Source organism: Anastrepha obliqua, chromosome 3, assembly GCF_027943255.1.
Source record: "Anastrepha obliqua isolate idAnaObli1 chromosome 3, idAnaObli1_1.0, whole genome shotgun sequence".
NCBI classification, from domain to species: Eukaryota; Metazoa; Arthropoda; class Insecta; order Diptera; family Tephritidae; genus Anastrepha; species Anastrepha obliqua.
Window position 1 is genome coordinate 5,174,753 of NC_072894.1, and position 13,031 is coordinate 5,187,783.

General features: G+C 34.9%; 2 protein-coding genes across 2 annotated transcripts in view; both read right to left on the reverse strand.

Moving 5' to 3' along the window:
- LOC129240617 (protein spitz) overlaps window positions 1-10,238 on the reverse strand; it is a 20,592-nt gene extending 10,354 nt beyond the window's left edge. The window contains exon 1 of the mRNA XM_054876534.1: window positions 10,130-10,238. The gene's annotated coding sequence lies outside the window, so the exon portion shown is untranslated. The remainder of the gene's footprint in view (window positions 1-10,129) is intronic.
- Window positions 1-10,246, reverse strand: part of LOC129240616 (NEDD4 family-interacting protein 1-like) — a 23,834-nt gene extending 13,588 nt beyond the window's left edge. The window contains exon 1 of the mRNA XM_054876528.1: window positions 10,130-10,246. The gene's annotated coding sequence lies outside the window, so the exon portion shown is untranslated. The remainder of the gene's footprint in view (window positions 1-10,129) is intronic.
- Window positions 10,247-13,031: the final 2,785 nt, after the last annotated feature.

Here is a 13,031-nt window from a genome sequence, read left to right on the forward strand (position 1 = left end):
TCACATAAATCTGTTTGTGTGTATTCAAAAATATTTGTGTGTACGTAAATTAAACGAGTTAAGTGTACAAAGAACAAATTCACATTTAATACGAACCTTATCAACCTATAATTGGTTATGAGCTCGCCAGGGAGGGGACTGAATTGGCCTCAGAGGCTTCCTACCCGGTCATCGGGATCCCCCGACAGTTGTTAAAGGGGAACTGCACAACTTATTTCTCAGGAAAGCGTAGAAAAGACGGAGCTCCATTTCTTCTTGTGCTATTTTTAAAACTCTTGGGCCCCAATACGATATACGAAGGACTCAGAAAGTCTTTTGGACTCCTCGCCATTCAATATCCAAACTCGTAGCTGTGTTTACCGGCCACTGGACGATCGACACACACGCGAAAAAGCTCGCCATTTAACCCCCATTGCAGAAGCTGTGGGAGCGCTTCAGAGAAGAGACTATTGAGCATGACTATATGTCCGGGTTTGGCAGCTACACGATTAAGGTCACTGGGTGCTCCTTTCTTGAACAGCCTGGGGCAGTGCGCCAACCTAAATCCCATCAATCTTCTCCATTATATTAACAGCTCTGGCTGGCTGTAGATATCTTCCTGTTGGAGATATTATATAATTGTATCAAATCGGCGTTTTAGCGCTGCTTGGGAGGGCCTGACACTTCAACTATTTCACCTACCTAACCTTATATCGATTCTGCGCAAGATTTTTGGACCTTTGCACGTTGACAACGGCGAATGTCGCAGACGATGGAACGATGAGCTGTATGAGCTTTACGACGACATATGTAGATATAGCGCAGCGAATAAAGATCCAGCGGTTACCTTGGCTGGGTGATGTCGTCCTAATGGATACAAACGCTCCGGCTCTGAAAGTATTCGATGCGGTACCAGCTGGTGGTAGCAGAGGAAGAGGAAGGCCTCCTCTGCGTTGGAAAGATCAGGTGGAGAAGGACTTGGCTTCACTTGGTGTGTCCAATTGGCGACGGTTAGCACGAGAAAGAAACGACTGGCGCGCTTTGTTAAACTCGGCCAAAATCGCGTAAGCGGTTATTGCGCGAATTAAGAAGAAGAAGAACCTTATATCTATAAAACGTGAATTTCTAAAGAAAAAGCAAGTAATGAAGTTGTAATTTCTGTCAAGACCGAACTTTATATATCATATTTGCGCACATTTTAGTAAAATTGAATTTGGGCCGACTGTTAATTTCTGGAATCAAACTCATAGACACTATGAGAGTTTTAGCTTGTAACATCACATGGAAGAGCAGAAATTAGATTTCACATACAAAAAGTGGGCATACAAAGTTTTTGTCCGATTTTAATAATATTTAAGTCGAATCTAACTGAGTGCGAAGGAATGTATGTACCAAGTTTGGGTGAGTTTTACTAAGTCCGCACGGTAAATTTTAAAAAATTTTCTCTCATCGTTTATCGCTTTTAGGTTTATGACATTTTTGGTTTATGTTTATGGTTTACAGTTATGGCCAGAGAAATCGCACCCGTACAGTGCCTTCTATACGAATTGTTGTTTCTTAAAAGATTAACTGATATTCGTACATATTTTAAGGCTAATGTTATGCTGTGAAACACTTCCCTCTAATATAGAACAATAAGTTCCGTTAAATTTCTTAATATTTTTTTTTGTCATGTTTCCATGCTTATTTTTGCGTTGGACTCCGAAATAGCAAAGTTTTTTATTTATTTATTTATTTCTATAATTAGTTGGGATGATTAAAGCTATTTTTTTTTTGTAAACTGTGGTTTTTTATAATTATAAATATAATTGTTTCCTTTTAAATTGTTATTGGGCACGAAAATGGGAAGTGGACCTCACGCTCACTTGCAGGAAAACATTATTTGGGACCTTTACGAAAAAGATATAAAACAAACAACAATTGCAGAAATAACGAGTTTTTGACGTAAAGTAAAGACAATAATATGTTTAAAAGAGAAACACGCCAGTGCGAAAAATTACAATTCAGCAGGGCAAGGCCACCGTCAAGAAAAGTAGGCCTTACCTTTTTAAGTCCTCTTTAGCGATAACGCTGAAAATAAAAGAAGAATATTGCCTAAAAATATCAAGCAGACTTGTGCGAAGACGTCTTAATGAAAATAAATTGTATGGGCGTGTCAGCAGAAAAAACCGTTAATGTCGAAAAAACGCGAGTTTGTTTTTCGCAAATGCGCATAGAAGCAAATATATTAAATTCTGGAAACGAATACTTTTTGCGGACCAAACTAAAATTAATATGATTAGCATAACAAAGACTAAGACTTTAATCCTGATATACAACGAAGACCGTAAATCATGGAGGAGGTAACTTGAAAGTATGGCGATTATTTTGTTGGAATGGAGTTATATAAATGAACATATGGATAAATTTCCTTATCTCAGTAAAAAATGAGAAGGGGCCATATTCCTCCGGCCCATGCCACCAAACCGGTTATTCATGCATGTTAACGAACGCAATAATGCAGTAAAAGTAATGAAAAATTGGTATTCCAAAGGTAAAGTTGCATTTCTAGATTAGCGAGCACATATGATATGTATCTCCGACCTTAACCCTATTGCAAATCTATAGAACGATATTTAGGCTAAGGGTGGGCAAAAAAATGCATAAATGCCAATGAACTATAGCAAGGAGTGTAGGAAGTGACGAACTCGATTCCATTGGAGAGATGCCAAAAGTTAAAGAAAGTTTACCTCGCAGGTGTGAAGCAGTTTTAAAAATAATGGATACTCAAAAAATACTATTGTAAACAGGTAAGAAACAAATAAACAAATTTAATCTATTTGAAATAACTAATTTCTGTTTTTCCTGCAAATCGATAAAAGTGCGCTATTTCATTATCCAGTTCGAAATGTGATAAATTCCCATTTTTGAGTTATATATATATAATTGGCGCGTACACCCTTTTTGGGTGTTTGGCCGAGCCCCTCCTCGTATTTGTAGTGTGCGCCTTGATGTTGTTCCACAAATGGAGGGACCTACAGTTTCAAGCCGACTCCGAACGGCAGATATTTTTTTTATGAGGAGCTTTTTCATGGCAGAAATACACTCGGAGGTTTGCCATCACCTGCCGAGGGGCGACCGCTATTAGAAAAATATTTTTCTTAATTTTGGTGTTTCAGCGAGAATCGAACCTACGTACTCTCTGAGTTCCGAACGGTAGTCACGCACCAACCCATTCGGCTACGGCGGTTTTTGAATTACATATGTATAATTTTAAATATTTTATTATTACTATTATTTATTTTGGTTTTTTTTTTCGATAATCTGAAATAAAAGAAGAGATTGGCGCAAAAATAACTAATTCACTAGGTCCTCCAGTAAAAATAATCATCATTACATGTTATTGTGGGCAAGTGGCTATTACTCTGTCTATATCTATCCCGATTCCTTTGTGATGTTACATACAACCGTTAAGGGGGAGGTAGGGTTTAGCGCTAAAAAAAAACACTTTTTTTGTGAATTTTTTACAGAAATATGGCTTAAGATACTTTAATAAAATCAGTTGCATGTTATTGTACATCTTTTCAATAAGTTTTTAAAAAATATTAATAATAAAATATTGACAAATAAGCCCATGACAGAGTTTTTTTGGAGATATGTTTTTCGAGAGGTGCTCTGCGGTGCCAATCGGCATTCGTCGTAGAATCATCAGAAACTAAAAAAGTCGAATTTTTCAGTTAAAGTATGACGTAATGCTCCCCCCTACATTAATAAAATTTTTTTTTTCATTTTTGTGGTTTTGGTGGCAAAAAACGTAAAACGAGCATTTTTGGCGAAAAATTTCGGCATATTTGTAAGTGAAAAACAACCTTAAAAAACAAAAAATAAAAAAAAAACAGTGTAGGGGGGAGGTATTTTTGATTTAGAAAACGTGTGCCAAATTTGAAAAGAATCGGTTGAATAGTTTCGGAGTTGTGATTGGCACCGACTTTTAAGAAGTCGTTTCGGGAAAAACGCGTTTGAAAAAATGACTCTGAGAAATTATCGATGCTCCGCATTCGAGGTAGAGTGCCTACAAAGGCTATAACTTTGAGAGTTCTGCTCCGATCCACTTAAAATTTTGACACAACATTCTTGAAATGATTTACTATAAGATGAGTGAAGAAAAAAAATTTCGATTTTGTGACCCTACTAAATTGTAATACCCTCGTGCATAATTCTGCATTGTAGATTTAAATATGGAACAAAAAGTTCCTTTGTGGAACTTCACAAAACTCACTTATACTCGTAACGCAGAAAAATCCCCATGAGTAGAATATGTAAACAAATATGCATATGCGCTATGTACATACAAACGTTCACAGGTTAATGCTTTCGAGTTCATTATGACGGTAAGAAAGTCATTCTTATGCCTACTACTCGGTATCTTTTATCTGTAAACGTATGGACTTACAGTACGTAAGACGAAAACAACCGTTATTTGAACAATTATCTGAGACAAGAATTACCTGAAATAGCAAATAATTTGCTGTTTTCACAATGGTTTTTTTTTTTCAAACTACATATCTACAAGTGCAAAAACTGGTTATTTAACGACAAGTAAATAGCAGGCACTTTCCTAGTAAAAGCCGCAAAACAGTTGTTAAGAAATACAAATTCGATAAGGTATGTAAGCTTTCGGTAAATCCTATGAGTGAACAATTGATAAAAACAGATACACATATGTATGTATGTACATATATACATATACATACATACATACATACATACATACATACATACATACATATATACATACATACATACATGTGCAGAAGACTAAAATTAAAAAAAAAAAATAGATATTACAAAAACAAATTTTTACTTACAGATAAAAATACCAACTCGAATTATTTATTCAAACAAAATCTAAAATTATCTAATCGCCTTTATTGGAGGTCGAGGCTAAACTCAGAGAACCCTCCAGCGTTCATGAAAGTCATATTGAATAAATTTAAAAGAATATTAAAGTTAAAACGTGAAAAAATAAAAGCAATGACCAATAAATATGGCATTTTATAGCCATAAAATATGAAAAGTAATAAAAATGGGCGTTCATTTACATTTACTATTGATTTTCCCATTACGTGGCACAAGTATTGAGGTGTTCCATTCAAGTAGACAACTTGATATTCTAACTACCGGCCGACCAATACTTGAAAGCAACATGCACTGAAAAGTTAAAGCAAATATTTTGAGTGCGAGAACTTGTACTCGTGCTAATCATTTATTAAAGGTACGAGTACTGCTGCTCAAAGAACACTCGTAATACTTTACCCTCAAGACTACTTATTGGCCCGTCACAATAGGACCGTTGCGGGAACGAATTTGACTGAGAGCCAAATAGTTATGTGTATTTGAGTCGAAGGCGCCACATACCTGCCGTACGCCATGGCGGAATACACAAAAACTGGTAACTTCTACCTACTTTTGCCGTACGGCAAGTGCTGCGAAAATGACAACTGTTTAAAGAAGAACAACTTTGTAACGCGCACATTTTTATGGAAGGTGTTTTTTTTATTATATCAAGTAAACTGCATTAAATTAAATCAAATAAATGGAATTTAAATGAATTGAGTCAATTCAAAGACACCTTTATCCTTCCAATAAAAGCTTGAAAAGATAAAGAAAAGGCCAGGCTTGACCTATTGTATTTGTCTTGAAAAATGATTGTCCGTTCCTATCTCGAAGTTATGGTCGCACCCACCGTCTACGACTATTATAAATTCTAATAAAACCCTATTCGCTTCAATAAGCATTAATTTTATAATATGTATGTATATTTCACAACCAACAAAAACCTGTTTATACCCAACGAAATACAATAATATAATATTTGCCTTCACGCAGATACATCTGTTTTTTGTTTATATGCGACAGTGCTTTGGCACCACAGCACGTTTTGCACGTCCCGTCAATCAAATTCGTTGGCGCTACGGACTCTTTGTGAAAGCCCTATTAAATAGCGGTTTTTATTGCACTTGTATATATGTATGTACATATGTACATACATAAGCCATGTATAGAATTGTAATTTAAACACATGCCAATTGGCGTTTCTGTTTTAAGAAATTCTCCCCGTAGTCTAAAATATTAAGCAGGTGCCAATATCCGGTTACTCATACAAACATACAAATTACCAGTTCTATTTGCTATAAATTATTGCTCAAGGTTCCCATTATAAGCTCTATTTTTGCGTTCAATAAATTTTATGAGTTCATGAAAATGTAAATGGGTCAGCAATTATCCTTCTAATTTACCTGTGACCTTGAGACGTTATACTTATTTGTGCCGTAAAGAGACGAAAGTGCTTCCTACCCGTCAGAAAATGTTGTATGTTTGCATACAATATGCCTGGTTCACCCCGTAATTGACACACGCAGTTATAAACTGTTGCGTGATATTTAAGTTACATCTGGAATATTTAAATTATTTTTGGAAAACTGGTATTATTAAAATGATATATTTCACGGCATTTCAACCCTTAAGGAAAAACATTGCAAAATTAGTGAATATACCTATGTATATACATATATGTATATATAACTATGAGGTATGTATATATTATATAAAAGTACATATGCGTACGTGCAGCTGTTCTGCGCATCCATGACATGCAGCTTTACACAAACGCGCTCCTTTCCACATTTGCGCATTGCTAGTAGCCGCATAGTGGCATACATACATATGTATAGTATGTACATAGTATGGGCGCGCACTTGTGTCCAAGGGTATTATAATTTTATCCACACAATGTCTGTCCGTGCGTCTGGCGCATCTTAGCAGCTATAACTCGAGAAAAAATTTAGATGTTTTTGCAAAGCTCGGCAAGGATATTGTTCTTGTTACAGGATAAGGTTAATTTGAAAATTTACCTCCCACATAACGGTAATTTTTAAGTAAGTAAAAATTGCTTAAATTCAGATGGACTAAACATTATACATACAACTGGAATAGTATTTTTCAAGCAGAAGTTTTCGGGATAAGAGAGAAGCTTGCAGAATGATTAAAAACCATCCGCAACATCTATGGGATGTAGGTATTTTTTCGGATAGTCAAGCAGCCATTTTAGCTTTAAAGTCATCTATAACCAATTAAAAAATCGTCAGAAAATGCAAAGAAGAACTTAATGCTTTATCACACATGATAGGCATCACTCTCATCTGGGTACCTGGCCATAGGAGCATAGAAGGAAATGAGAAACCAGATGAATTGGCAAGACAGGGGGCATCTTATAACGAATCAGAAGCAGTTGAAATAGGTTGTCCCCAAGAAGTGCGCAGAAGGCAGAACTTCTCTCTATCCCAAAAAGAGGCCATTGACAGGTGGATTTACACGGATACCTGCAAAATAGCTAAACAAACGTGGCCCAATTTCAATAAATCAAGAACTGGCGAGTTATTAAGAAAGCCATGGGCAGACATTTTCAAAATTACGTCAACAATAACTGGTCACTGGCTTCTGAAGACCATGCCAGGAAGATGGGGTGGCCAATCAACAATAAATGTAGAAGCTGCAATCAAGAAGAATCTAGAGAAACAGTTCTTCACTATCTACATATGTGAGTACCCAAGTCTGGGTGCTCTAGGACATAGAACGCTGGGGTATTCTCTATGGCCAACTTGAAAGAAATTGCAGAAAACAAATTGATGGCATAGACAGATTTATATTCAAATCAAGACTAATAAAAAAAAAACAGTGATTCTACAAGTGGTGCATCAAAATGGCATCTTTTATGCTAATTGGGTCTGGACAGTGTCGCTCAGACAACACCTACACCAACCAGCCAACCAACCATACATATACCCATGCATTTACATCCGTTGTTTGGTGCTTAGATAAATTTCGAAGAAAAAAAGATACAAGAGATGAAAATAACAAAACAGGTTAGTTAACCTGTTAACCGTGGGGGACGTATAAATACGTCCAACGTAAACAGAAAACGTCCTCGAAATACATACATACATATATGTATGTATGTTGTGCCCTGGGACTGGTGGGGACATTATACATACATACATACATATGTATATATAAATAAACGAAAACGTATATCTCACAGCCTAAATAAAAAATTATAATATGAAGTCAAATTACTCCGGGCGTGACACGTCCTAGTGTAAGAGTTTGCGTCCGTTGTATGCTGCGTACTTAAAAAGGCAACTTCCCGGTTAACAGATTAATATGTTCCGAGTCCAACAGCAAACCTAAAGGTTAAATTGGCTCATTCCCATGTGAAAACTGGATAATATAACAGTTTAACCTCAATTATTATCAAAAAACTAAAAAATAGTAGCTCTTCTTCTGGAGCATACCAAATGTTCTGCTAATTTTCATGTGGAATAGTCGATTAAAAAGGAACGATATTCTTTCTATAATTCACTGCTTAACATATAAAATAGTGCTGTTTTATTACATTAGAACATATCGCGTATGTTTTTTTTTTTTCAAATTTAAATTTTAAAATTTAAACCAACATTTTATGAAATATTATACATATTATATATACATATGTATTAGGCCGGGTCGATTTGTGGGGAGGCAAAAAAATCGCCCATTGCTCTGTGAAAATCATATTCCAGGGATCAAAATAAAAAACTTTGCCGAAGGAACCATACCTCTAAAACGAATTCTGATGTCCCCCAATTTGGGTCGAACTTTTTAGTTTCTTTTCTCATGTAAAGACCAAAAATGGTGATATTTTGAAATGATTGTATGGGGAACCCCTCAGGGGAGTTCCAGGGGGTGTGCCACTGGCATGGGTGGATCGGCCGTCTAAAGTTAGTGGGGGTCGGTCATACATTTGGACTCGATTGGAGCACTCTAAATGGGTCAAAGTGGGATTTTTCGTTCGACCCAAATTTGGGGACATCAGAATTCGATTTAGAGGTATGGTTCCTTCGGCAAAGTTTCTTATTTTGATCCCTAGAATGCGATTTTCACAGATCAAAGAGCGATTTTTAAATCGACCCGCTCTAATATGTATATATACGGTTGTATAAAAAAAAATTGGGTATTATAACTTCCAATAGAAATCCCTATATATGTATATATATGAAGTACATCTCTGGAAATACATATCTACTTACGCCTTCATATTAAAACTAATTATTATTGGTGGGCATTTAAAAACACATCAATCAAAAAACTTTTAACCCAATTTGTGCCAGAACGTAACACCTTAGCGTTTTTTGTTTAATTTATTTTCAATATTTATATTTCAATACATAAATGCGCTATGTTCGCTCTTTTCCCTTTTTTGCTTGTGTGTATGTATGTACATACATGTATTCATAAACGATCATAAATTTTAAACGTGAAGATAAGAAAATGTCTAAATTGTTTACTTTAATACATACACATGTATATTTAATTAGTGGGCATTCGCAACATTTGCGAATGCTTGTATATTTGCGCCACAGCTTCATACAAACACATACATACATCAGTAACACTAATTTATTAGTTATTGAAAAGAGCTACATTTTTGTTTTTTTTTTTTCTAAATACTCTGTATTTGAATGCGTGCATACATAAGTATATACAAATGTAAGTGAGTAAACATACATAGCATCAATGGGAACCTTCTTAACGGAACCGGATAGATAGTCCTTTTTCCCAATACCGATTTCATTGCATAGAATAAGGAAAAGTCAATAAAAAAAACTACAAAACATGGAGCGCAATGATTCATTCACAATTACCCCACACAAGGATATTTCTATTTTTATCATTTAATTTGTGACTATGTAGCACTGTATTGATAAATCAATTAACTTTACTGTACCACAGCGGTACTATTACAACTGACTAAACATAAGCAGAAATTAGAACAGCTGCTGACTTACACCAGCTTATACATAAAACTAATGTTTCCCATTTTCAAACGAAATAGTTTTCATAATTTGTCCTTCCTTACAATTCTTACAATTTGTACAATATTTGTAGCATCAGTTTACGTAAGAATAAATAATCAAGAATCACAGTCACAGCCACAGCCACAATCATTAGCTTAAGTCGTTGAACGAAAGCTTAACGCGAACCCATGATTTTTTTATACACTGGCTGCGTTGGCCATTTTTCTTCCATCGATCAATTAGATTTCTAATATGACTTTATAGTTTTCATTTACCTTTGTAAACAGTTTTTCCCAAAATTTCCGCACAATTTCTCTTCACCCACTTTTATTAAATGTTTCACTGCTTGATCTAAAAATTATTCTACTTTTTTATATTCAAACGAATTTATTAATGAACAAAAACAATTGCCAATCAACTTTTTTTCGTTCCTCTTTCGTTGCCAATCATCAATGAAGTAAATCTTTTTCAGTTCCTTCTTTCCAAAACTTTCAAAATGTCAAAAATTCATTGAGAAAAATGTCAAAAGATGAGGTTTCAAACCTAACATGAAAAGGTTTGCAACTTTGCTTGCCACTTTACAGTGGCACAAAAATATAAAATTACCCAGTCATTTAGGATGTGTATAGGGCTATTCAATAGGTGCGCTTCAACTTTTTTCCGATAGGGAGGGCGAACGACGCAATATTTTTTATTTTTCGCTTGTCATTTGTAAACTTCATTAGTATACATTTCATCATGGAACGCCACACACGCGAGCAACGATTGCAAATCGTGCAAATTTTTTATGAAAATAATCGTTCTGTTGCTGCTACTTTAAGAGCATTACGGCCATTTTACGGTCCATTTAACAAGCCGTCCCGTTTTGCGGTTATGTGAAGTCATTGGTCTACAGTAACAAGCCGGCGACGATTTATGAGCTCAGAGCCAATATTGAACGCGAAATTGCTGGAATTTCGGCCGATTTATGCAAAAGAGTGGTCGAAAATTGGGTTCAACGATTGGACTTCGTAAAACGTGCACGCGGTGGTCATGCAAAAGAAATCGAATTTCATACTTAAATGTATATGTTCAAACTCGATAATAAAAAAAATGAGTTAAAAAAGTCAAACCGTTTGTGTTTTATTCAAAAAAGTTCAAAAGTTGAAAAACCCTATATAAAATAATCGACTTGTAAGGTATATATGTCTAGATGGCAAGAGCGGCTTCTATGTCTAGCGCGGCTTCTTTATTTTTATTATAATAGTAACATAACTCCGATTGCGAAGAGTCGTAAGTAAACGAACAGAAGAAGGAGACTTACTGCATTAATTGCATTCCGCGTAGTTGAATTTTACTTTAGAATGTATGTATGTATATAAGTACATATGTACGTATATGTAGTTTTGCTGAATGCATTTGTGTATACGCAAATATTAATCCTCTAGTAAATAAATTAGGCGCATTTGTTTCTCTTCGGGGGTCATTTCTCCAACACTATGAAAAACAATTTTTCCAAAGAATCAAAGCGATTTACGGTGATTGAAACGTTCTCTCGACAGTCGGTTCTACGTATCTATCCATTACCAGAATGGCATGGATTTATATACGGTCAAAGACTATCACTCCAGCAGCACTCCCTATTCCTGTGTATGGAATGTTTATGGTGCTACAACAACAAAAACAACGACAATTCAAATAGTTTAAAATAATTTATTTTAATATCATTTTGTAGGCATTCCATTAGCCAAATACTTACATAATTCATGAGTTTCACTCGAAGATGAATTCCTCAATAAATATTGGATCGTTAACTTTTACGTTTTCTGATGTTGAAGATGGATTTCGGCAACTCAAAACATCAACAAAATCTGATGTAGGTGGGCTATCTTCTTAAAAACCTGCTCTGCAATCGCCTATCCACTTTCGTTAATGTTTAACAAATCCCTTGAACGAGGAGAGTTCATAGATGCCTGGAAAGTAACAACCATTAATCCAGTATTCAAAAGTGGGAATAAAAACAATATTGCTAATTATAGACCAACTAGCATTTCCCAGTGGGCTTCGCACCATCATACATAAAATGTTTTTTTTATATCGCAAGAAATTTTTCATATTAAGTTTTCTTTATAGAACTCGTAAAATGTTTAAACAGTTTAATTAGTTGATTTTTTTCATTCACCATACTTTCTAAAGATGTCACAATAGCCTTTTCTGTACTTTTTTAAACGTTGATTGTGGTGGTCACCTATATACAGGTAAGGTGAAAGAGCCGATAAAAACTTGTAATTAAACTTTGATTCTTTAATTTCCATTTCAATTTTTTACGCTAAATAAATTATGCTAAAATAAATAAAGTTAAAAATGTTTTTCCAGTTCCTTGAATGCTCCAGTTTTTATTATATTTTCGTCCAAAATTAATATTAACATAATACACATACAATCACAACAGTACAACAGAAACGCTCATAAGCGGCTGTGTATTTGTTGTTGTTTTTCCCATACAGGCATTTCGTATGAGAGGAAACCATTACTCACATAAAATGTCATAACTCAGGAACGGCTGCACCGATTTCAATCAAACTTCACACAAACCACCTCCTCAAAGATAGAAAAGAACTCTAAAATTTTTGTGCCAATCGGTTCGGCGGTTCTTGAGTTATAAGATTACCAAGGAAATGTAACTTCTTTTTATATATATAGATTGCCAAATTATCCACGGTTTCAAAATTATTTGAATTAATAGTGAAAGAAAAAATTTATTTCGCAGTTAATCGTTATACGAGTATTTTAGCAGACCAACACGGCTTCATGAAAGGTAGATCTACTGTTTCAAATCTTGCTGTGTTCTCTGAATATTGTATATCATCGTTAAAAAAAAAAAATTTAAAAAAAGACTCTTTTATTGCGTCCTCTGGTGTACCTCAGGGAAGGATACTGGGTCCCCTACTTTTTATACTTTTTGTTAATGACATTTCTAGTTGTTTTAATTACGCAAATTTTCTCTTGTATGCCGATGATTTTAAGAAATACACGGGGATTGCAAGTACAGTGGACTCTTTAAACCTTCAATTTGATTAAGATAACGTTGTTGCTTGGTGTAAAATAGATAAGTTAGATTTAAATTGTTTTTATATTTCTTATTCTAAATCTTATTCTCTTTTACCCACTTCCTACCATATTTATGGTTCTAGTTTA